General features: G+C 42.2%; 1 long non-coding RNA gene across 1 annotated transcript in view; it reads right to left on the bottom strand.

The window, feature by feature from the left end:
* Positions 1 to 4,082: 4,082 nt before the first annotated feature.
* LOC117367451 overlaps positions 4,083 to 25,405 on the bottom strand; it is a 49,871-nt gene continuing 28,548 nt past the window's right edge. Inside the window, exon 2 of the long non-coding RNA XR_004540767.1 lies at positions 4,083 to 4,567. This is a non-coding gene — a long non-coding RNA (uncharacterized LOC117367451). The remainder of the gene's footprint in view (positions 4,568 to 25,405) is intronic.

Here is a 25,405-nt window from a genome sequence, read left to right as displayed (position 1 = left end):
TCGTTGCAAGTTTCAAGTTTACTGAGATTTTGATTTAAATGCAATATCAAATATTTTCAATGTGTATAACAAAAATAAATTTGGGGAAATAAATAAAACCATTTGAACAATAAACATACAAACATATCCATAGATGATTAAAATTACATAAGGAGTACAAGGATAAACTACATTTGTTTAAAAATGCGTTCTCCGCGCCTGCTCATAAATTTGTTGACTGGAAGGATCCAGCAATGTGGCCAGATGCCATTTAGGACAAAGACAGAGAAAGAATTGTGCAATTTGGATTAATGATGGAAGATGATTTAAAGCAAATGGCACAGTCTGAGTAAAGATCTTGACGGACGTTCTTTTTATGAATATCTCCTCTATGCCAAATCACCCAATGGACGTGAGAAGATTTTACGGGACTGGCTTAGGTGGAGCATTAGCAGAAAAGTATGTGTGTATTCGGCCCATGGAAGAAGGGGGGGGTCGGGGGGGGGAAGGGGTACATGGGGGGCCCAATAGGATTGCTCAGTAAGGGGCCCAGAAATTTCTGATGGCGGCCCTGCTGGGACCAGCAAAATTTGAATAATGAGAACTGTCTATTCACAACCAGCCAGAATCATTAAGCTGAAAAGCTTTGGACCCCTGACCAAACATGGTCCATGTTTCGACAGAATGTCTTTTTCAGGGGTCCCTGTAAAGTCTTATGCTAAAGCCCCTGTCCTTCACACAGCTTTTACGGATCAATTTATTTCCGACTGGCATTTTTATCCATGTATCTTTACCATAGGACTTCATAGGGACCCCTGAAGAAGACATTCTGTTGAAACACAGACCGTGTTGGGTCCAGGGTCCAAGGCTTTTCAGCGGATTGTATCCTAAAGGTTTTTTATGTGGTTTGCCAAATTTTAATATTATTTTAATATTAATAAAGTCCATCTCATGAACATCATTTCTCCACATTGTTTTTTTGTTTCTTCTTGATTTGTCTGTGGAGATCATTGGGTCAATTCTCTTGCTTTCGTGTGGACAATTTACTGCACAAGATCAGCAAAAGAATCTGTCCAGCAGACTTTAAAGTGCATACAAGCATTATTTTGTCTGTAAAGTTGGCGACCAAGATAAAACGTAGGCACCTCATGTGTGCTACACTGTCTGCTATTCTGGATTAACATAGTGACTGAATGGGAAACGAAAGAAGATGCCTTTCGCTGTACCCATGGTGTGGTGTGAACCAACAAATCAGACTGTTATTTTTGCATGACAAAAATTGCTGGATTCGCAAAGAGGATTAAATTAAAAAATTGTGTATCCTGATTGTCTGTCAGCAATTAAACCCATTCTTCATGACTCAGAGAATCCAGTTCCAATTCCTCCTTCCACATCTGCAGCACAATGTGCCGAAAGTTCAGATGAAGAATATGCCTCTGCTGCTGTGGAGTTGTATGAACCTGAAGTGGATGAAAAACAACCTCACCTGCTAACTCAAGCAGATCTTAATGATCTGGTTAGAGACTTGTCACTGTCAAAGGAGAAAGCAGAATTGTGTGAGTTAAGACAGGGGTAAATATATGCTGTAACATGTCTTCTTATTGTCTTTGTGTTTGTTTTCAGAGTATACTCCTTAACACAAGATTGGTGGGACACTGTTCATACTCGCAATATTGTGCTGATATGGCAAACTGTCTAAAAAATCAGTAACGTGTATCTCTAAAACCTGATGTGTTCGATGAATTCCAATTACAGATCTGAAATCAGTGTCATTAAATTAACTAAGAACACTTCTTAAGTTCTCAGTAGCTAAGAAAAATATTTTTTTTGTTGTTGATCAGTGTTTATAGTTCTCCACTCCTTTCCTGATAATTCCTCGTATATATATTTTTTATTTTTCTCCCAAGTTTACCACAGGCCAGATATTCTAAGAATGTCTCTCTCTAGGGAGGATGAGCCTTGAATCCAACCATCCATAAATCAGGAATTCTCATTATCTAGAAGAATAATCACAGTCCCTAGTTTCTGATCCAGTAACTGGATAAACTTCTAGTATCCAGAGTTTATATGCCTTGTGGTTGCAGCTAATGCAGATGTGGGACTTCAGCAACATTGCTCCTCCAGGCGCTCACAGAAGCAATGACATGCCAGCAGTGAGCCCTGCAGGAAAGGCACTCAGTTACCCAAACTTTGTGGTTGAGGTCTACAAGTCATCCAGTCTCATCAAAAAAACGCCATGCCATGCAGAATGATATAAATGTGACCATGGTGCCTGTTGTCTTTATAAAGTGATTACTGTGCAAAGTTCCTTCTCTATTTACAAATAATGTAAGACGCTTCCTGTTATGGATTCATCACTCTGAGGCCATCTTTACTGATAATGCTTTTTAATCTTTGAAGAAGCATCATACTCATTATGTAATTCACACTGAACAAATATTTGTCTGAAAATGGAGAATAGAAATAAATTAAATTAAATTAAATCTCTCCTCCCCAGGTGATGTAGTCATATTAAATGCAACTTGAAGTCTTGGGATGTGCACTAGTTCTTGGTCTGAAATAGATATGAACTTAGGTACTCCACACAAGTAGCTTCACATCATTTTTTATTTTTCTAAATCATTTCAGAAGTCATTATTCAACACACAGCAGTCAGCAGTTTTTAAGTCACTTATAGCTATGGGCTAAATTAGGCATAGATGTTCAGTGCCGGATCACGTCTAGATAACGGTATTGTACGAGGGATTTTCAAATATGAAAATACGGGCATTTTATGAAGAACCCTCATGTATCAGGGTCGGTGCAGCTATACAGAAGTTACCAGGGCATCGGCCAATATTCAGAGCTGTGCCTTTTTTCTGTACTATCTGCTTACTTACCGGTTAGCAGACTGAAAATCACCACTAACAATATATCCTGGTCCGACTCTGCCCTCAGACCTTCCCAGCACTCCCAGACAGGGCCATGACTGTCAGAGGAGCTGACTATCATGTTTCCCCAAAAATAAGCCATCAGCAATGCAGCAGAGGAATGCCCAGGCATGAGAAAGCCGCAATGGGGCCTGTGCTACTGACGATGTGGTTTGTTTTAAGGCACTGTATTTCAGTCTCAGGGTCGGGGATCGGATGGGTGGGAGAGATGAAAGGGCCAGCAGGGAGAGGAGGGGGTCCTCGGCGGTGTGGGGGGATGGGCGGTATTAAAAATACTCCACATGGGGATGGGAGGAAGGGAGGGATATAAGCTGCAAGGGTTCTGCTGCACAAGGGATGGGAAGTAGGGAAGGATATAAGCTGCAAGGGTTCTGCTGCACAAGGGGATGGGAGGGAGAGGGAGGGATAGAAAGATACTGCGGAAGGGGACGGGTGATAGGGGAGGAAAGATGCTGCACATGTGGGGGAGAGAAAGGAAATAGGAAGAATTGGGGTGGTGGAGAGGAACGGAGAGATAATCATTATACATGAAAAAAATATGACCTCCCTGAAAATATGACCTAGTACCTTTTTTGGGCCTAAAATTAATATAAGACGGTGTCTTATTTTCAGGGAAACACGGTAGCAGTTCTGGCCATTTAAGTACTCCTAGATACCCCCTTCTATCCCACTTAGCATGGTTTAACTAGTTAGAAGCCTCACCTGCCTTGTTTATACCCTTTTGAATTTCAGACCCTATATTTTTATATTCAATAATTTACTTCTGTTTCTTTTTTTTAACATATGAAGGAACACCCGCTATCTGGAAAAAATCCATTTTCCAGAATGGCCTCATTCCCAACCATTTCAGAAAAAATGTGCTGTTCCCCTGTGCAATCTGTGAAGTGTTGATTATTTATTTTTGCATGCACACCATATGGTGAGGCAGTGCACAGCGACCTGCATGTGCAAGCAGGGCAGCATTAATTCTTTGAGGGCTCCTAGGCACACAAGTACACTGGGTGCCATAGCCCTACCCCGCCCATGCCACGCACATGTCCTGTCCATGCCCCACTCCTGCCCCACCCCCATTTATTTACCTGTTTTCTTATTTACCTCTTTATTTCCTCCTGTATTTCTCTATTTCTTTTATTTTATAATTAAAAACAAACAACAACGATTATCATACCAGTGCCAGTGTATAGTTTTTATTCGATGCAACCCCCAAACATCTCTGAACAAATATACCCTTCCTTCCGTTCCCACCTACTTGTCCAAGATTTAAACTCTGAACCCTTTCCATATGTATATAAAAGAGTACTGTGGGATTTCCATTTGATTTCGCACTTCCCACTAAACAGTGGCAAGTCAAATATACAATACCATACAATGATAAACCAATGCAATAACATTTTAAATGCCCACACCCATTTGCAAGCCAGTATGTTAATTAGTTCACTTTAGTAAACTGGGATTTGTGGCAGTATTGAAGCAATCTAAAACATTTATTAAACTATAATTGCAAATCCGTTGGCCTAAAAACAATACTCATAAGAAACTTTACAATAACTTTCTTCTTTCTTTTCTTATGGAAAACTCTTCAATGATGTCGCCAAAATCCATAGAAAGTGACAGCAGACTGAAGGTAGGTTAAAAGGTGAGAAGTTCAAGAGCAGCCTCTGTAAATAGTCAAAACATGTCCAGTCATGATTTAGGCTCCTTTTGAACCTTCTTCTCCTGACTCACACTTTCAAAATTCCCCTTATAGGAGGTAAAACCATCATGGTAAACCAATTCTATACAGTCCTTGCTAGCCAAGGATATTAAAACAGTAAACCCAGGTCTTAGAGCTATATTCCAATCATTGGAAGGTCTAATGAACTTCTGGAAAGCAGAGAAACCTACCTCTTCCAATGATCCAACCACAGTCTTTGAACTCATATGCTGGAGTGAGACAACTTCCTAACTACCTCACCTTTATTGTCAAGTTAAGTTCTTCAACATGTTTGCACTTTAATTTATTGAAGATAACAGTTTCACTAAGAAATGGACACTTTAAAATGATATAATTATTCAGACACAATATAAAACTTTCTACCGATTGAAGATGGTGTGATGATAGACTCTTGAAAGCACTTATAGGGGTTCGTCCCTGGTTTGGTGATTTTCTTACCATCCATTGGTTCTGAGCACCTTCTCGGTTAAAAATGATTCAATTTTGATTAAGAACATAAGTCGTGCCTCTGCTGGGTCAGACCTGAGGTCCATCATGCCCAGCAGTCCGCTCACGCGGCGGCTCATCAGGTCCAGGACCTGTATACTAGCCTTCTATCTATACCCTTTTATTACCCTTTTCCTTCAAAAAATTGTCTAATCCCTTCTTGAACTCCAATACTGTACCCTGTCCTATCACTCCCTTTGTTTTATTTTGTTTAGACTAAGCATAGTAACATACATAGTAACATAGTAGATGACGGCAGATAAAACCCCAAATGGTCCATCCAGTCTGCCCAACCTGATTCAATTTAAATTTTTAAAATTTTTCTTCTTAGCTATTTCTGGGCAAGAATCCAAAGCTCTACCTGGTACTGCCGAAATCTCCATTAAAACCTACTCCAGCCCATTTACACCCTCCCGGCCATTGAAGCCCTCTCCAGCCCATCCTCCACCAAATGGCCATATAAGACACAGACCAAATGGCCACCCCAGCCCATCCTCTACCAAATGGCCATATACAGACACAGACCATAGAAACATAGAAACATAGACATAGAAATAGACTTCAGATAAGGGCCATCTAGTCTGCCCACCCTAATGACCCTCCCCTTCCTTTGCCTAGTGAATAGATCCCACGTGTCGATCCCATTTGGCCTTAAAATCAGGCACGCTGCTGGCCTCAATCACCTGCAGTGGAAGACTATTCCAACGATCAACCACCCTTTCAGTGAAAAAGAATTTCCTGGTGTCACCTCGTAGTTTCCCGCCTCTGATTTTCCACGGATGCCCTCTTGTTACCGTGGGTCCCTTGAAAAAGAAGATATCTTCTTCCGCTTCGATGTGGCCCGTGAGATACTTGAACGTCTCGATAATGTCTGCCCAGTACTGGCCTTAGTTCAATTTTTTATAGTCTTTTAAAATTATTCAGATTTCTTTGCCGACATAGATATAAGGGAATTTCATTGCGTTCATGAGGATCTATGCATGAAAATGTACTAACTCTAGTTACTTGCAGCTTCGTTATGATCAACAGAGCGTAACTTTTGAAGCGGTATATATGGTAGAATACTATCCACTAAATAATTTGGTGCTAATCGGTTTATGCACAGGTAAACTAACAACAATAATTTATATTCAATCCTATATTCTACTTTTAGCCAGTATTATGACACATGTTCCTACTTCCCCACTTTAAAAAGTGCTCTGATGATTGAATTTCGAGGGACCTGCAACACGCATATCATAGTCACAGGTACACCCAGCAATACAAGGTTAAAATAGTCAAGACTAGACAAAACTACAGTCTGTAGAATGAATTTGAAATCACTTCCCCAAAGGTATGATCTAAGATTATTTAATAAGCTTAACTTGAAAAATATCTTCCTTATCATAGCCTGAACATGCTCCTTAAAAATAGTTGCAAATCAAAAATGACACTCAAGTATCTAATTTTTGATGAAATCTGTATAGACGTTCCAAGAATTTCAACTGAGTCATGCGCTGGCTGGCTTTAAAAAAATCAGAAATCGGACACCGAAGCCTGCACAGGGCCCAGCACTGAATTTCTGGCTTTAGTGCCAGATGAGTACAGAAAACGTTGTCCATCACTGACTGAATTAGCTGGAAATTAAACACCTAAATTTACATTAAAAATGGAAGCCTCGATCATATTTAACAAGGAACAGAAGTAAACTTTAGGTATCTAATGAAGCTCAGAGTTTACTAACGCTGTTAAACATAAAAACAAAAAACACGATATTCTGTAACACTATCATTTGCAGTTTGCAAAGAGGCACCACATTCACAGGTAGAGCTGGCAGAGAGAATGTTGTTAAAATGTGAATTGTATCATTAAAGCCTTAAATTCTGTCTCTTCATAACAAGCCTGATCTCACCTTATCTTTTGTATTCTTTACATAGAGGTGGCATTCTATATTCTATAGTCATGTATGTTTCAATTTGATCCATGATCTGGAGTCTAGACATGGTATGGATGCAGATCTGGTACAAATCTGTCTTGATTTGCTCATCTTGTAAGCTTCAGATAGACCAACTTTCAGTAGGTTGTTGTTTTTTTTTAATTTTATTGATTTTTAACTTTGATAGTGCAATACAAATGGTAAATCAGAAATACTGCATGAAAAACACTATTAACTATACAATTATTACATTAAATATTCATTTTCTCCCCTCCTTATCTTAATTATTAAAACAATAATACATATGATATGATTTCAGTAGTATAATAAAATAATTTAATTCTTCAAAATACATTTCCCACCCCCACCCACCCACCCTCCCTGGATATGCAAGGAATCTAATGAAAAAAAAAAAAAAAGAAAGAAACATGACCCTAATTATAATGCAATAAAATTGGTCAATGGATTCGATACATCATTAAAGGACTTATTATTCCCCATACGTTCCGCCATCATCCTTTCATACTTATAAGTGGTACACACTGTTACCCACCAAAAAGTAAAATTAATCCCATCATGGCATTTCAGTAGGTTTAATAATTTATTTATTACCTGGATGCTTGAAAGAATATCATTCCAGGCAGCAGTGGCGTAGTGGTGTTGAGTGGCGTACGGGGCAATGGAATCCCTCTCCCGCCCTCTTCCCCACTCCTCAAGCCAAGCACACACGCCCCTTCCCCGTACCTTTTTAATCTTTGGCGCGAGCAGCCTTGAACTAGATGTTCACCTCAGCTTCAGCACTCTTTTTGACATCACTTCCTAGGCACGGATCCCAGAAGTGATGTCAGAGAGAGTGCCGAAGCAAGTTCATGGCTGCTCGCACCAAAGTTAAAAATGTACGGGGGGAAGGGAAGGGGCGTGCGAGCAGCAGGGTGCGGAGTGGGAAGGGGGCTGGAGAGCAGGAGGGATGCCAGCAGCTCAAGGAAGACCACACCCGGGGTGGACCCCCCCTCCCACACACCCCTTACTATGCGACTGACAGGCAGACAGCATATTAAGCAACATTAAGCCAAATGAGACAGAAATATAGGGGAGGGGATTCTTCAAGAAGCATTAGGGTTTAACGCACCTTTAATGCATGTTAAAGGAATTAGTGTATGCTGAATCCTAAAGCCCATTTTATACCTATGGGCTTTTAGGGTCTGAATCTATAAATGGTGTTTAGATTGGCAGCACCTAGCCAATTTACATGTGGAACTTAACATTTTTTAATTAAATTAATTGGGTCCCCTTTTATCAAGCCACGTGGAGCTTTTACCCCAGTGGCTGGTGGAAAAAAACCAAACAAACCCTAATGAGGCTTGATTAAAGAGGGCCTTGGTGTGATAATTGAAAATTCCATTCAAAGCCAATTAAAAACAAAACAATTAAAATTATTAATTTAAGTTCCGCACAGAAATCGGCACAGTGATTACTTGCACCTACACCAAGGAGCCTATACGAAAAGTAGGCATGGTTAGGGGTGGACTCTGGGCATGGAAAGTGTTAGGCACTGGTAGGTGTTTATGTTAGGCATTGGTATTTTAGGCCAGGAAAATCCTGGCTTAATATTCTGGCACCTAAGCTTGCCTAACTCAATTTAGGCGCCGGTAGGCATGATTCTACAAATGGTACCTAAATTTGATTAACATGCAGAAGATATTGTTTTCCTGGGTGCCTACAGATTTAAATGCCTTTATAGAATCATAGCCTTAGGCCCGGATTCTGTATAGGGCGCCCGGTCTCAGAAGCCGACGGGCATCCTATACAGAATTGCACCTAAACCCACCTACAATGAACCCGATTCTCTAACTGACGTCCATGTTACAGATGCCAGTTAGAGAATCGGGTTGCCGCTGAGCTTATCAATAAGTTTAATGGCAACCCGTCCCTATCCCTCATGAAGACTACCTGCAGGAGGAATGCCCAATCCCTCCTGCCAGAACTTCCTTCCCCCACCCACCGAATGATTGCAGCAGGAAGGATGTCCAGTTCCTCCTGCTCAGCAACCCTCCTCCCTATAAAACGCAGCAGGAGGGATGCCCAATCCCTCCTGCTGGAAACCCCCCACCCCCCTCTGTAGATCAGCCAGGGCCACCCCCACATATCCCCCTCCACTCCCACCCAGATTCCTGTACCCCCGCTAGAACCCCTCCTAACCCCACCCAACCACCCCTGGACCCCTCCCAGACCCCCTCTAAACTTTTTTGTTGGATGGACGGGTCCTCCTAGTGGCCATCAGAATGGTGGGCCTGCCCCTTCTCAGTGCATTGTGGGATGTACCAGAGAGCGGCCTAAGGCCTGATTGGCCCAGGCACCTAAGGGCCCGCCCATAGGAGGGACCTTAGGTACCTGGGCCAACCGTAATATTAGGTTGGCCCATGTGCCTATGGGCGGGACCAACCTAAGATTCTTGTTGGTCCAGGTGCCTAAGGCCCTGCCCATGGGAGGGACCTTAGGCACATGGGCCAATCTAAGATTCAGGAACATTACAGAGATACAGGAGAGGGGAAGTGGCACAAATGCACAGCAGTGGGGGGGGAGGAGACGGGGAAGGAGTGGGGAGCAGAGAGGAGGAGAGGTGCCTGCGCCCTCACCAAGATGGTGCCGGGGGCAGATCACCCACCTTACCTTCCCCCTTACTACACCACTGACTCTTTGCCTGGAGGACAGAGCTTCTTAAAAGGCAAAATCTTTCATTTTTGGGGAGTATTGTTCAGGATTTCTTTCAGGGCTGGACATTGTTCCATGTTCAACTCTTTAATTATTTTTTTTTTGCCCATCCAGCATTTTCTAACTTTGCTCTAATCCTTGACTATCATCCACATGGAGAATAAGTCTTCAAAAGTATTTCTCACTCTAGTCAATTATTTTAATTATTAATATTATGGTATTGAGGATTTCCAGACATACTGGCTTTTCAGTTTGTACCCTTTAGACAACCTAGGACCACATAAAACATGGGAGAGGCGGGAGTATAGCAGTGTGTTCAGACAAGTTTGCTTTCTAATGCTATTAAAATGGTTATTGGTAAATCTTTTCTCTGTTCACACAGTTCCCAGTGATTTCATCACAAAATATCCTGTGAATTACTGAGTAATAAATATTCCTTGAAAGTGTGATGTTCAGGCTAGTTTTGCCTTGGATTGTGAAATATTTCAAATACAATTTTCAAAGGCACCTATAGTAGATTCTGGATTATGAAACGTCCTTCAGCAGAGTAGTTAAAAATAACCACGTTCATTTCCAGTGATGTGAAGATCCTCACTAGAGTGTATTTGAATCACATGGGGGGAGGGGAATTCAGTAAAGGTCACTCAAAATAAGGCGCTGGGATAATGCTTATCTATAAATGACACCTATAGTTAGGCCCTTAGACAGATGCACCTAGGTGTGCAACTTAATTATTTAAAAAACCTTAATTGATGCCATTAATTGAAAATTGCAATTAATTAGATGGTAGGTACAGAAAACAATTCCAACTCTTGGTACAATCCCTAATCCTAGGCCTGATAGACTACTGCAACACACTATATCTCCCATGTACAACAACCATGATAAAACAACTGCAAACAATACAAAACACAGCCCTAAGACTGGTTTACTCACTGAAGCAATTCGACCACATCACAGAGGCATACCACGACTCACATTGGCTCCCAATACATGTGAGAATGCACTTCAAATTTTACTGCCTACTATTTAAAGCAATAAACGGAGACAGCCCAGCCTATTGGAACAATCGACTAGTTCAATCCACTTCAACCAGACAAAGGAGAACCCACGTACCATTCACACACCCTCCAACCAAAAACGTCAAAAGGAAAAAACTATATGATAACCTCCTGGCCACTCGAGCTGCAAAACTCAACCCACAACTCTACAACCTATTGACCACGACCACAGACTACAAGACCTTCAAAAAAGAAAAAAAAAAACCTTCTATTCATAAAACACATAAAACCGAACTACCACAATCAGAAATGTCCCAAGCATCACCTGCATCATCTACAACTACTATATATGAACTTCCAATATCATGACAACTCAGATGTAATCCTTAACAACTCAAAGAAATGTACAATCTACTCCCTAAATATTTCTAATCTCCGGACAATCCATTTGTAATCCGCCTTGAACCGCAAGGTAATGGCGGAATAGAAATCCCTAATGTAATGTAACTCCAGCTGTGAAGAAATAAGGCTGGTACTAGGCAGACTTGCATGGTCTGTGTTCCATATCTTGCAATTTGGTTTAGGATGGGCTGGAGAGGGCTTTGATGAAAACTTCAGCAATCTGGAACATGTGGACAGTGCCAGGCAGACTTTTACAGTCCCTATCCTGCAAATGAGAAAATGGTTCGGATAAACTAGAGTCGGCTTTTATGGCAACTGCAGGGGAACCTAAGGACAGTGCGAGGCAAACTTCTACAATCTATGTCCCAGAAATGCCAAAGAAAGACAATTTAATCATGAATTAATGATATCTTTATCATACTATCTCCCTCTTCTATGAAACCGTGCTAGTGTTTTTTTAACACAGAGAGCCACGCTGAATGGCCCACGCTGCTTCCGACGCTCATAGGAACTCAATGAGCGTCGGGAGCAACGCGAGACATTCAGCACGGCTCTCTGAGCTAAAAAATGCTAGCGCGGTTTCATAGAAGAGAGGGTATGTTACTATTCCTATAATTAATTGATGCATTCACTTTTTTATGTAAGTGGTTGTGAATGAAACTGGATAATAAAAGTGCAAGCACCACTTGGAAAGAAGTGAAGGTTATCAACAGAGAAAGAAAACTGTACTGTTTTCCCCACTGCGTTCACCAGCTTTGTTTCCTGAAACTGAAATTTGTTAAGATCTGTCTGTAATCAGTTTGGTGAATAGGCAAGTCTTTTAATTAAAACAGTCTCTTATGATGAATCTGTTATTATAAAGTCTTACCTATGTAAAGCATTAATAATAGAGATTTCATTTGTTTATGTCAGTGTGGAGCATTAATTTTTAATAAGGAAATGGATGAGTTATGAAAGGCATTAATGCAAAACAAATCACCCATCGAGGAAGAAAAGGAAATCCATTGTTTAGGGGATGCAGCAGAGTTGAAATATTATTTGTGGTTGCAACTCGAAAAAACATTTCTCCAGTGCTTTCAGATCAATTAAAAATCATACTGTGGGAAAAGTTGGTATTTCCTTGTAGTTTTAACATGAAACATGTTTGAAGAGGATGATGCATTCATCTTTGGCATTATCTTCATTCTTTCTTCACCTGGGGGCTGCCACCCAGTTCATGGAAAATTCATTTTGTCTCAAGTGTTACATTATATAAAGGTCCATTTTACATAGAAAGTTGAGATCAGACTTCAGATATTCAGATTATGATGTGCTCAGTTCTGACAGTATTTTACTGAATAACAGAGCCATTTGTAAAATATAAGGACACGCAAGAGTTCATATGTATTTGCCAGCATAGAAAGAGGGAAAAAATAAGCACTATTACTACTTATAAATTCTATAGCGCTGCTAGATGTACGCAGTCTGTACATTAAACTTATAAGAGATAGTTCCTGCTCAATAGAGCTTACAATCTAATTAAAACAAACAGGACAAATAGGGATTAGGGAACTTCTCACAGAGGACATGATAAAACAGATACAAAGTTGGAAGGTTCCACTTTGAAGTATTGTTGATTCTCTGTCCTAGAATACAAATATAGACATATAAGAATTGCCAATTAGGTAGTAGGGCAGACAGGCAGAAGAGCCCCTCATCTTGCGGTACAAGCAAAGTAAAAAGAAAAGGCAAGGGGGATGTCTGGGAAGGTACTTGGAGAGACCCCTCCCCCCCAGAAAGAGACTTGGGAGTACTGGTCGACAAGTCGATGAAGCTGTTCGCGCAATGTGCATCGGCGGCGAAAAGGGCAAACAGATTGTTAGGAATGATTAAGAATTGGATCACGAACAGATCGGAGAAGGTTATCATGCCGCTGTACCAGGCCATGGTACACCCTCAGCTGGAATATTGCGTCCAGCACTGGTCGCCGTACATGAAGAAGGACACGGTACTACTCAAAAGGGTCCAGAGAAGAGCGACTAAAACGGTTAAGGGGCTGAGAAGTTGTCGTATAGCGAGAGATTAGAGAAACTGGGCCTCTTCTCCCTTGAAAAGAGGAGACTGAGAGGGGACACGATCAAAACATTCACGATACTGAAGGGAATAGACTTAGTAGATAAAGATAGGTTGTTCACCCTCTCCAAGGTAGGGAGAACGAGAGGGCACTTTCTAAAGTTAAAAGGGGATAGATTCCGTACAAACATAAGGAAGTTCTTCACCCAGAGAATGGTAGAAAACTGAAATGCTCTTCCAGAGGCTGTTATAGGGGAAAACACCCTCCAGGGATTCAAGACAAAGTTAGACAAGTTCCCACTGAACCGGAACGTACACAGATAGGTCTGGTCTCAGTTAGGGCACTGGTCTTTGACCTAGGGGCCGCCACGGGAGTAGAATGCTGGGAACAATGGACCACTGGTCTGACCCAGCAATGGCAATTCTTATGTTCTTATGTTCTTTTCAATCGATAAGTCTTTATTTGAAAAAAAAAAAAAAAACGTCCCAACAAAGATCCCAGTTTCGGCATATTAGAAGATGTCTTCTTCAGGGGACACTATTGGAGAACAGTAACATATAAAAGATCATATTAAAACCATAAAATCTTACATAAAAACAAATTATATGGTGGAGAGTCCAAGAGGAACATTCATTCTTGAGGTGAGGGTCTCTAGCCAGCAGGGTAATTTCAGGATACCAGCCACTTTAAGTCGCTTGGAGGCCCGAAGCTCCCAAGGTGGCTCACAGATAATGTTAGTCCCTTTACCATAGGAGTCAGCTACCTGTGGTACAGAGAGAGCACAGATTGGTGGCTTCTTTAGTAAATCAAGGAGTGGTGAAGCTCATCTTTTATCATAGCTTGATAACTTCCCCCTTAATCCCTTTTATAAAGCCCTGAACAAAAGGAACACATTTTTAAAAAAAGTGGGTGTGCCTTTCAGCTGCTGAAAAACCTGATGGGGAAATTTATTTTCCATAAATGTACATTCTCTTTGTACAATGGCAAATTCATTTGTAGATTTTTGACCCACCAAAGGCACACCCAGACCACACACCTGAAATCTGTGTGATATCGATCTCTATATTTAGATAGTAGCTATCTGAAATTGCCATTTACATGTACTGTATAAATGCTACTAGTGACTGATTAGGTAGGAGAATGTGGCATAGTGGTTAGACAGGGGTGGGCAACGCCGGTCCTCGAGGGCCGGAATCCAGTCTGGTTTTCAGGATTTCCCCAATGAATATGCAGGAGATCTATTTGCATGCACTACTTTCAATGCATATTCATTGGGGAAATCCTGAAAACCCGACTGGATTCCGGCCCTCGAGGACTGGAGTTGCCCATGTCTGGGTTAGAACTACAGCCTCCGCACCCTGAGGTTGTGGGTACAAACCCCGTGCTGCTCCTTGTGACCCTGGGCAAGTCACTTAATCCTCCGCTGCCCCAAGAACATTAATGTGAGCCCACTGGGACAGATAGGAAAAAATGCTTAAGTACCTGCTCTGAGCTCCTTTGGGAGGACAGGCTAAAAAAAAATGAATGCATAAATAGTTGCCTCTATCTTAAGCCTGCTTAAACATTGCTGAAACCTTTGAAAATGTACTCTGTGTGAGAATATAGACCTGTCCAGAAGTCTCGAGATTTCTTGTCCTGTTCTCTTCTCCTTTATCTGAGGAACATGAGCAAATATTTATTTAAGGTATTTATATACCACCTATCAAGATTATCTAAGTGGTTTACAATCAGGCACTCAAACATTTTCCCTATCTGCCCCAGTGGGCTCACAATCTATCTATCTGGGGCAGTGGAGGATTGAGTGACTTAACCAGGGTCACAAGGAGTAGTGTGAGATTTGAACTCACAACCTCAGGGAGCGGAGGTTCTAGCTCTATCCACTAGGCATCTAAGTACATAAGTACATAAGTAGTCGCCTCCGCCGGGGCAGACCAGAGGTCCATCCAGCCCAGCGGTCCGCTCACGCGGCGGCCCATCAGGCATATTGCCTGGTCAGCGGTCCCTGACTAATTTTATGCCTACCTCTACACTTATCTCTAAACCTTCCACTGCTCTTATCTGTACCCCTCAATCCCTTTGTCTTCCAGGAACCTATCCAGGTCATCCTTGAAACCCTGTACTGTGCTATTTCTTATCACGGCCTCCGGAAGGGTGTTCCATGTGTCCACCACCCTCTGTGTGAAAAAGAACTTCCTTGCGTTTGTTTTAAATCTGTCCCCCTTCAATTTCATCGAGTGACCCCTTGTTCTTGTGGTTTCTTTCAAATTGAAAAATCTGTCTTTGTCAACCTTTTCGATGCCCTCAGGATCTTGAAGGTCTCTATCATATCTCCTCTGAGTCTCCGCTTTTCCAGGGAGAACAGCCCCAGCTTCTTCAGTCTGTCAGTGTATGTAAGGTTTTCCATACCCTTAATCAGTTTAGTTGCTCTTCTCTGGACTCCCTCAAGCATTGCCATGTCCTTTTTGAGGTACGGTGACCAGTACTGTACACAGTATTCCAGATGCGGGCGCACCATAGCCCGGTACAGTGGCAGGATGACTTCCTTCGTTCTGGTCGAGATACCCTTCTTAATGATACCTAACATTTGGTTTGCTTTCCTCGAGGCTGTGGCGCATTGTGCCGACGCCTTCAATGTCGTGTCTACCATCACTCCCAAGTCTCTTTCCAGATTACTGACCCCTAGCATTGATCCCCCCATTTTGTAAGTGAACATCGGGTTCCTTCTCCCTATATGCATGACCTTGCATTTCCCTACATTGAAGCTCATTTGCCACTTTTTCGCCCATTCTTCCAATGTCGTAAGATCCCTTTGGAGATTCTCGCAGTCAACCGTGGTTTCAACCTTGCTGAATAGTTTGGTGTCATCTGCGAATTTGATGACCTCGCATTTTGTTCCCGCCTCCAGGTCGTCAATGAATATGTTAAACAGGAGCGGTCCCAGCACCGATCCTTGAGGAACCCCGCTCGTGACCCCTTGCCAGTCCGAGTAATGGCCCTTTACACCAACCCTCTGCTTCCTGTCTGCCAGCCAGTTTTTGATCCATCGGTGGACCTCCCCGTGCACCCCATGATTCCATAGCTTCCTGAGCAACCGCTCATGTGGTACCTTATCGAAGGCTATCTGGAAGTCTAGGTAAATTATGTCTATGGGTTCACCTTTGTCCACCTGGTTATTTACCCCCTCAAAGAAGTACAACAAGTTTGTGAGGCACGACCTACCCTTGCAGAACCCATGCTGGCTCGACCTTAGCTGTCCATTTTTTTCGATATGGTCACAGATGCTGTCCTTAATCAGTGCCTCCATCATCTTTCCCGGGACCGATGTGAGGCTTACCGGCCTATAGTTTCCCGGGTCGCCCCTCGAACCCTTCTTGAAGATGGGCGTGACATTAGCTATTTTCCAGTCCTCCGGGATCTCTCCAGTTTTTAGGGATAGGTTGCATATTTGCTGAAGTGTCTCTGCTATTTCATTCCTTAATTCCTTGAGCACCCTTGGGTGAATGCCGTCCGGACCTGGCGACTTGTCGCTCTTTAGCTTGTCTATCTGCCTGAGGACATCCTCCTGGCTCACCTCTAATTGGACCAGCTTGCTATCTTGATCTCCATTTTCTATTTCCTCTGGTTCCGGAATGTTGGATGTGTCCTCCCTCGTGAAGACCGACGTAAAGAAGTCATTTAACTTGTCAGCTATTTCTTTTTCCTCCCTCACTACTCCCTTTCTATCCCCATCATCCAAGGGCCCCACTTCCTCCCTCGCTGGTTGCTTTCCCTTTACGTACCTTGAGTCTGATCTTCTCATATACCTTCCATTGAAAAATATAAAGTCTTCCCAGCGTAATTATTATTTTTTTTTTTAAAATAATTTTTATTGATAATGCAGCCAGTCATAACAAGAAACAAAAGTCATAAGACAAGGTTATACAAGTACAGTGCAAACAGTACCAACACTCCTCCCAAAAAAATGAAACAGCATGAACATTTTCAAGCTGTATAAATGGTCACCCAAGAAAGTCAACAGCCCTCACTAAGGATCTATTCATTTAAAATATATCCCCCTCAGAAAAGGGGAACAGCAACCGTACAATAGAAAATTGTTCACATATTTTACCTTTTGCAAGATTGTTCTGCAATCAAACATCAGTTCAGCAAAGTTAAATCACTGGTACAGGCTGTTCTGACTCTGTTTTGATGTTGTTCTCTCTATAAATAGTTGTCTAATCTAATCAGTGATTTATATTCTAATCCTTTCTTTATGTGCTTGGGTTTGTTTTATTCTCTCCCCAGGTATAAGTACAAAAATGCTTGTGTTCAAGGTCTCTGTTCTTATATCAAAATCAAGTACAAAGTCAAGCAAAAATAAAGAAAGTAGAAACAAACTAGAGAATGACAAGGGACAAATTTTCCCTGTCCCCACGGGATCTCTCTATCTCCATCCCATCCTCACGAGCTCTGTCCCTGCCCCATCCTGCGAGCCCTATTCTCATCTGCACAAGCCTCGCACACTTTAAAATCATAAGTGTTTGAGGCTTGTGCAGTTAAGACAGAGCTTGCAGGAATGGGCCGGAACTTACGGGATGGGACAGGGATGTAGAGATTCCATGGGGATCCCCCAAGCCTGCCTGAATATGAAGGAAGCATATTCAGATGGATTTGGGGATCCCTTTCTCATATACTATCCTGGGCTCCAGCTAGCACGTCTAATACCAATCCTTGAAATAGAGCTTCACCCATACATTAATTCTGCAAAATCACACTTCATTCAAGATGAGAAAGGATAGAACTTAGATTCCAAGAAGGTACATTAACAAACCATATATATTGAGTAGAACATTTCATGTACATACAGACTCTAAACTTTAGGGCAAGGGCATCCATTTTAACTAAGTGGTTGCCTAGAGAACATATTATGTAGTGAGCAGCCAAGCAAGTATTAATGTCTTCCTACCAATCAACGGCTAATGAAACATCAGGAGTGAACAGGCAAGCTGGCAGATAACTTTAAGCCCTGTCTAACTTTAAGTGTGTCTATTTGCAGTAACGTTATGCAAAAGCTCCTGCCTAAAGTTAGGATGGATGTCTCTTATTCTGTAGTTGTGCACATAACCGTGAGGAACATAAGAACTGTCGCTGCTGGGTCAGACCAGTGGTCCATCGTACCCAGCAGTCCGCTCACGCGGCGGCCCTCTGGTCAAAGACCAGCGCCCTGAGACTAGCCCTACCTGCGTACATTCCAGTTCAGCAGAAACTTGTCTAACTTTGTCTTGAATCCCTGGACTCCCCCAATCTGCCCATGATCCTCTAACTTCTATGCCACCTTTTTGTTGCTACATGTAAATTATAGTTGTGGGTCATTGCATAATTTTACATTAAAATAAATTAGCACTAATAATTTCTTGTTACAAAGCTTGTTATTCAAAGAAGTTGTGTATGAAAATTGGGTATATGCCCAAATTTGAACACAAATCTAAAAGCATTATTTATTACTAGTCTTTAAGCCCGTTACATTAATGGGTGCTAGAATAGATGTGTGTGCCTGTCTTTCTTTCTTTCTCTTTCCTTGGCCGCTTTCTGTCTGTCTGCCTTTCTTTCTTTCTGTCTCCTTGGCCCGCTGTCTGTCTGTCTTTTTTTCTGTGTGTCTCTGTCTCCTTGTTCGCTGTCTGGTTTTTTTTTTTTCCTTTCAATCTCTCTCCCTGGCCCTCTATACTTCTATGTGTGTCTTTCACTCCCACCTACCTGTCTTTCAGTGTGTGTGTCTCTATTTCTGTCAGTCTGTCAAAATGTCCCTGCCCACTTTCTCACCTATCTTTTTTTTTTATCACACGTTGTGTTGGAAAGGGCAGCCGGCACACAGGAAAGTAAACCACCTCGTAGCTCCCAATGTGCGCATGCGCCGAACGTGCATGCACCGCACTCTCTAACATTTCTCTGCCAGCCACAGAGCTACGGACGCACGGAGCCACAAAGATAGAAGTGTGCATGCGCACTAAGGGTATTATTATATAGGATTTGGGGAGGATTATGTGTAAAGAGGAAACACTATTATTTAGATGTTCAAATACTTGAAAGGTATTAATGTAGAACAAAATCTTTTCCAGAGATAAACATGTGCATAAAAGTAGGATGATGGATTATGGCATAATCATGCCGGTATTAATAACTCTAACCGCCACAGGCTAATTGTATTTCAGTATAGAGCCCATATATTGTAACACCTCACAACTCCTTATGGTAACCTCTCTACAGAAGCTAATGTATCATAACACCTTTAGTGAAGCTCATGCATTGTAGTGCCTTTGCAGAGGCTAATGTAGACTGCTCTGAATTGACTCCCCAGTCATTAGTAGCGGTATAGAAGCTCTCAATAATCAAAATGGTAAAATCAGAGGGCATGATTTGAGGTTGAGGGATGGTAGACTTAACATAGAAACATAGAAACATAGAAAGATGACGGCAGAAAAGGGCTATAACCCATCAAGTCTGCCCACTCTTCTGACCCACCCCATTAAGTCTGAGTGCTAATGACCTAGTTCCTTAACTCTACCCTCGTAGGGATCCCACGTGGATGTCCCATTTATTCTTAAAGTCAAGCACGCTGGTGGCCTTGATCACCTGCATTGGAAGCTTGTTCCAGTGATCTACTACCCTTTCTGTGAAGAAATACTTCCTGGTGTCACCATTAAATTTCCCTCCTCTGAGTTTGAGCGGGTGCCCCCTTGTGACCGAGGGTCCTTTGGGAAAGAAGATGTCGTCTTCCACCTCGACACGTCCTGTGATGTATTTAAATGTCTCAAACATGTCCCCCCTTTCCCTGCGTTCCTCTAATGTGTAGAGCTGCAATTTGTTTAGTCTTTCTTCGTACGAGAGACCCTTGAGCCCGGAGATCATCCTAGTGGCCATCCGCTGAACCGACTCAACTCTAAGCACGTCTTTATGGTAATGTGGCCTCCAGAATTGCACACAGTATTCCAGATGAGGTCTCACCATGGTTCTGTATAGTGGCATTATGACTTCAGGTTTGCGGCTGATGAAGCTTCTACTGATACATCCCATCATTTGCCTTGCCTTGGATGAGGCCTTCTCTACTTGTTTGGCAGCCTTCATGTCTGCACTGATGATTACTCCCAAGTCTCGTTCTTCTGAAGTCCTAGCTAGTGTTTCTCCATTTAAGGTATAAGTTTTGCATGGATTTCCGCTGCCGAGATGCATGACCTTACATTTCTTAGCGTTGAAGCCCAGCTGCCATGTCGAGGACCAGTTTTCCAACGTAAGCAGATCCTGCGTCATACTATCCTGCCGATTGTTTTCACTTACTATATTACATAGTTTGGCGTCATCGGCGAATAGTGTTACTTTACCCTGAAGCCCTCGGGACAAGTCCCTTATGAATATGTTAAAAAGGGATGGACCCAGGACTGAGCCCTGTGGCACTCCGCTAGTCACATCCTATGTCTCAGAAAGGGTGCCATTGACCACCACCCTCTGAAGTCTACCACTCAGCCAATCATTAACCCATGCAGTTAGTGTCTCACCTAACCCCATCGATTTCATCTTGCTTAACAGTTTACGGTGTGGGACGCTGTCAAAAGCTTTACTGAAATCCAAGTACACTATGTCCAGAGATTCTCCCGAGTCTAGCTTTCCTGTTAGCCAATCAAAGAAGCTGATAAGATTGGATTGGCATGACCTACCCTTAGTGAATCCATGTTGACTGGGATCCCTTAGATTCCCCTCGTCCAAAATCGTGTCTAATTTACCTTTAAGTAGTGTTTCCATGAGTTTACACACTATTGATGTGAGACTCACTGGTCTGTAATTCGCAGCCTCTGCTCTGCATCCCTTTTTGTACAGAGGAACGACGTTGGCTGTTTTCCAGTCCAGGGGGACTCTCCCCTTACTTAGGGAGAGATTGAAGAGCATGCCAACGGTTCCGCCAGTACATCGCACAGCTCTCTGAGCACTCTTGGGTGCAATTTGTCCGGTCCCATGGCTTTGCTCACCTTGAGTCTTGACAGTTCGCTGTAAACATCAGCTGGTGTGAACTCAAAATTCTGAAATGGGTCTTCCTTGCTTTGCTTTGCTTCCAGCTGTGGCCCGTGCCCTGGTGCCTCGCAGGTATAGACTGAGCAGAAGTAATCATTCAGTAGTCTGGCTTTATCGGAATCTGTTTCCACATAATTCCCGTCTGGCGTTCTAAGGCGTACTATCCCGTTTGTGTTCTTTTTCCTGTCACTAATATACCTGAAGAAGGATTTGTCCCCTTTCTTATTGTTCTTTGCTAGAGTTTCTTCCACTCGAACTTTGGCCTCCCTGACTACTGTTTTGACCGCTGCAGACCTTGTCCTATATTCGATGTTAGCTTCTTTTTCCCCGGTGCGTTTGTATGAAAGAAATGCTCTTTTCTTCTCCTTGACGAGGTACGAGACCTCATCAGTGAACCATCGGGGTTTCTTTTTTCTTTGTTGTTTATTTACCGATTTTATGTAGCGGACAGTTGCCTCGTGAAGGGTCGATTTTAGGGTTGACCACATAGCTTCCACATTATCAGATGCTTCTTGGGCCTGCAGCGTCTGATGGACGAAATCTCCCATGCATGCGAAGTCAGTGCCCCGGAAATTGAGTACCCTCGTTTTTGTTTGTGATCTAGGGAAGCCTTTCCTAAGGTTGAACCATAACATGTTATGGTCACTGGTGGCCAGCGTTTCTCCCACCGAGACCTCCGAGACGCTTTCCCCGTTTGTAAGTACCAGGTCCAGGATGGCCTGGGCCCTAGTGGGCTCTAGTACCATTTATTTGAGCCTTACTCCCTTCATGGACGTTAATATCCTCCTGCTACTACAAGTTGTCGCTGAGAGTGTGTTCCAGTCTACATCAGGCATGTTGAAGTCCCCTAGCAGAACAACATCCCCCCAAAAGGTGATATTTTCAATGTCTTCAATTAATTCTGCGTCCTTGTCCTCCGATTGTCTTGGAGGAAATTCTTCTTTAAGGAAAGGGTGGTTGATGCCTGGAATATGCTCCCGAGGGAGGTGGTAGAGAGGAAAACGGTGACAGAGTTAAAAAAAAAGTGTGGGGTGAACACAGAGGATCTGGAATCAGAAAATAATGGTATATATTGAAGAACTAAGGCCAGTACTGGGCACACTTGCACGGTCTATTTCCGTATATGGCCGTTTGGTTGATGATGGGCTGGAGAGAGTCTTGATATAGAATTCAGTAGATGGAACCTAAGCACTATAGAAATGATAAGTAGTAGCAGTAATAAGCGCTTACAGGGCTCACACAGTGTTGATGCTTCTTTAATTTTCTGGCTGGTCCAGGAGGAGGTAGGTGAGTAATAGTGGTAGTGGCATTCCTGGCAGTGAGAAGGGAAGGAGAGAGATGCTGTATGTGGGGTAGGGGCTGGGAAGGGGAGATGAAAGTTGGCCAACTGGGGTGAGAGGTGAGAGAGGAAAGGAAGCTTCTAGCCACTGGGAAAGAAGAGAGGACAAAAAGAGATGATGCTGGCCACCTGCATGATGGGTATAGAGAAGGGAAGGGGAAATGTTCAAGTACAGGGGGAGAGAGAGACAGCATGGCAAAAATTTCACCTAGAACATCAGATACCCTTGGACTGGCTGTGCTGCAGAGCCAACAGACCCAAAATAAAATTTGGTTTAAAAAAAACTGACAAATCAAGACATAAATTATACTAAAAAGAAGATAGAGATAGCAAAAACTCCAGATGACCTCCAGTGATTTGTGGTCCCTGGTGGACTGAGAATGGTTAATTACAACAAAAAAATCTGTGTTTACTATAAACTGATCATTTAAATTTTACCAAAATGGGACAAATAGATTTTAGGACAAATTCTGAGAACATTAAGGTGGACACCAGAAATGACTTAAAGTCACATTTTTCTGCTCAAAGGCTATTTGGTGTACCTGTTTCTTTTTTCATCTGCTCTCCTCTTGGAAGAGTTCTAAATTGTGTTCCTTGCAAGACTCTGATTAAGGTCCCCCTTTTATGAAGCCATGCTAGGCATTTTTTATCGCTGACCGCGGAGGTATTAGCTCCGACGCTCATAGGAATTCTATGAGCGTCAGAACTACAGCCAGTGATTTTAAAAAAAGCCTAATGCAGCTTCATAAATGAGAGGTTGGTTCACAGATGCAGAGAATGAAAGCACATCTTGTGTCCCTTCGTTAGGTTTTCTATTGTAACCCACTTAGGTGATAAGTGGGGAATAAATTTTTTAAGTAAATAAAATAGACACCTTACTAAAAGCAAAATACACTGACACATGAAGATCATTTGCTTGGGTATGTTTTTACTTGGTTTGAAATGGAGAGAATAATTACTGCAGGTTGAAAGCAAAGCTGCACACATTCCCCTTGACCTGACCAGATGCTGACAACTAACCAAGCAAAGCAAACAAAAAGAAGTTTGAACCCAAGCAGGCATCTGGAACAAGGTATAATCAAGTCAATCAGCTCTATATTGTTGACATCCACCTACAGAACTCAACATGTGCCGTGTTTCAGCAGTAAGCCTTCATCGTGTGCATTGCTGAATGTAATAAAATAGTAGTACTGAGACTATGCTCTATTTTGTTTGCTTTTTAGTATACGATTTTGGATATTCTGATTTTATTGGACTCGTGTTGAGTCCTGTAGGCATATTTCTACAATAAAGAGCTGATTGACTTGATTATACTGCGTTATTGTTTTGGAGGCATGCTTGGGTTCCTTCTTTTTGTTTACTTGGACTATTTTCGTGGGATACCTGTATCTCCTTTGTTTTTGATTTTTTTTTTTTTTTTTTGTGAACTAACAAAGCAAATCATATTTCTCTTTCTTTCCTGGTTTCTCACTTTTGTTTTTTTTTCAACCCAGTACCTTGTTTTTATAACCTCTAAAACAATTTTGGGATACATGTGAGATATTTTTACCACAGACCAAACAAGACAATGGTCAAGAGTAGAAAAGAATCCAATTGCCTGTTGTAACTTTAAATAGAAATTGTTCTGAGATATTACAGAGAAATGGGGAATGAGGGGAAAAGAGAGAGAAAATCAACATGATCCAGCAAAATACATGTTGCACAGGTATATAGGGTCAGATTAACTGGTTGTAAATAATGCTCAAATTTAGGCCCTGGGAAAAATCCACACTAAGGGCACCCTTTTCAGAATAGAACTTAGAGTGCACCCATGCAGCCAACTTTGGGTGCAAGGACTCATTTCTGCTGAAACTTAGGACTCCTTTTACAAAGGTGTGCTAGCATTTTTAACGCACCTACGGGATTAGCGTGTGCTAGCTGAAAATCTACCGCCTGCTCAAAAGGAGGCGGTAGCGGCTAGCACGCGTGGCAATTTAGCGCGCACTATTTCACGCTTAACGCTTAACCCTGAAAAGGGTGCCCTTAGTGTGGATTTTTCCCAGGGCCCTAGCGTGGCTTTGTAAAAGGAGCCCTTGGTATTAATCCTAACACACAAGTTGGATGAATAATCCTGGTATTCTATTACACAGCACCTAAATATTTGGAATGCTCCTGACCTACTCATGCCCCTCCCAAGGCCTCACTTCCTTTTGGGATGCGGATGAGATATTTTGTGCAGCGTTATAGAATAGCGCATGGACAGATGTGCATGTAAATCTAAATTAGTGTTAATTAATTCCAATTAACACTAATAATTGGTTATTACCCAACTGAATAATTACACACGTATCTGGGTTCCATGCCCAAATTTGCCAAATGATATTCAAAATGATTTATCCAGCTGGAAATGGCTTCTGCCTGGTTAAATCGCTTGTTCATGGTTATCTAGTCATTTTCAGTCATAGTTATCAGATTATCTCTACTGAACATGACCAGCTAGCACCAAATTTAAAAGCAGATAACTAACTCTGTAGAGTCAGGTTAAGCACCGCTTAAATCAGGCCACATAAATAGCTGTCCTATTTTTAAGCAGTTTGGCTTATGTGATGAGAGGCTGCTTTCTCCATCAAATATTAGCAGTTAGCAGCTTAAACTTGACCAGCTATATCGCATAATAACTGCCAATTTTAAGCACTGACTGTCCTAACTCAGTGGCCAAACTGGGCAGCGCAAAAATCTGGTCTATCTTGGGCCGCTATAAGTTAGCTGGCCAGAGCTTAAAATTCACATAGCTGGCTAAGTTTGAGCTGGCTCAAGATAGACTGGATATTCAATGCCAGTCACCAGAAATGGCC

This window comes from Geotrypetes seraphini, chromosome 10 (genome assembly GCF_902459505.1).
Source record: "Geotrypetes seraphini chromosome 10, aGeoSer1.1, whole genome shotgun sequence".
In the NCBI taxonomy this organism is placed as follows: domain Eukaryota; kingdom Metazoa; phylum Chordata; class Amphibia; order Gymnophiona; family Dermophiidae; genus Geotrypetes; species Geotrypetes seraphini.
Note: the sequence above shows the minus strand (reverse complement) of the source record. Positions and strands in the feature narration are given on the sequence as shown.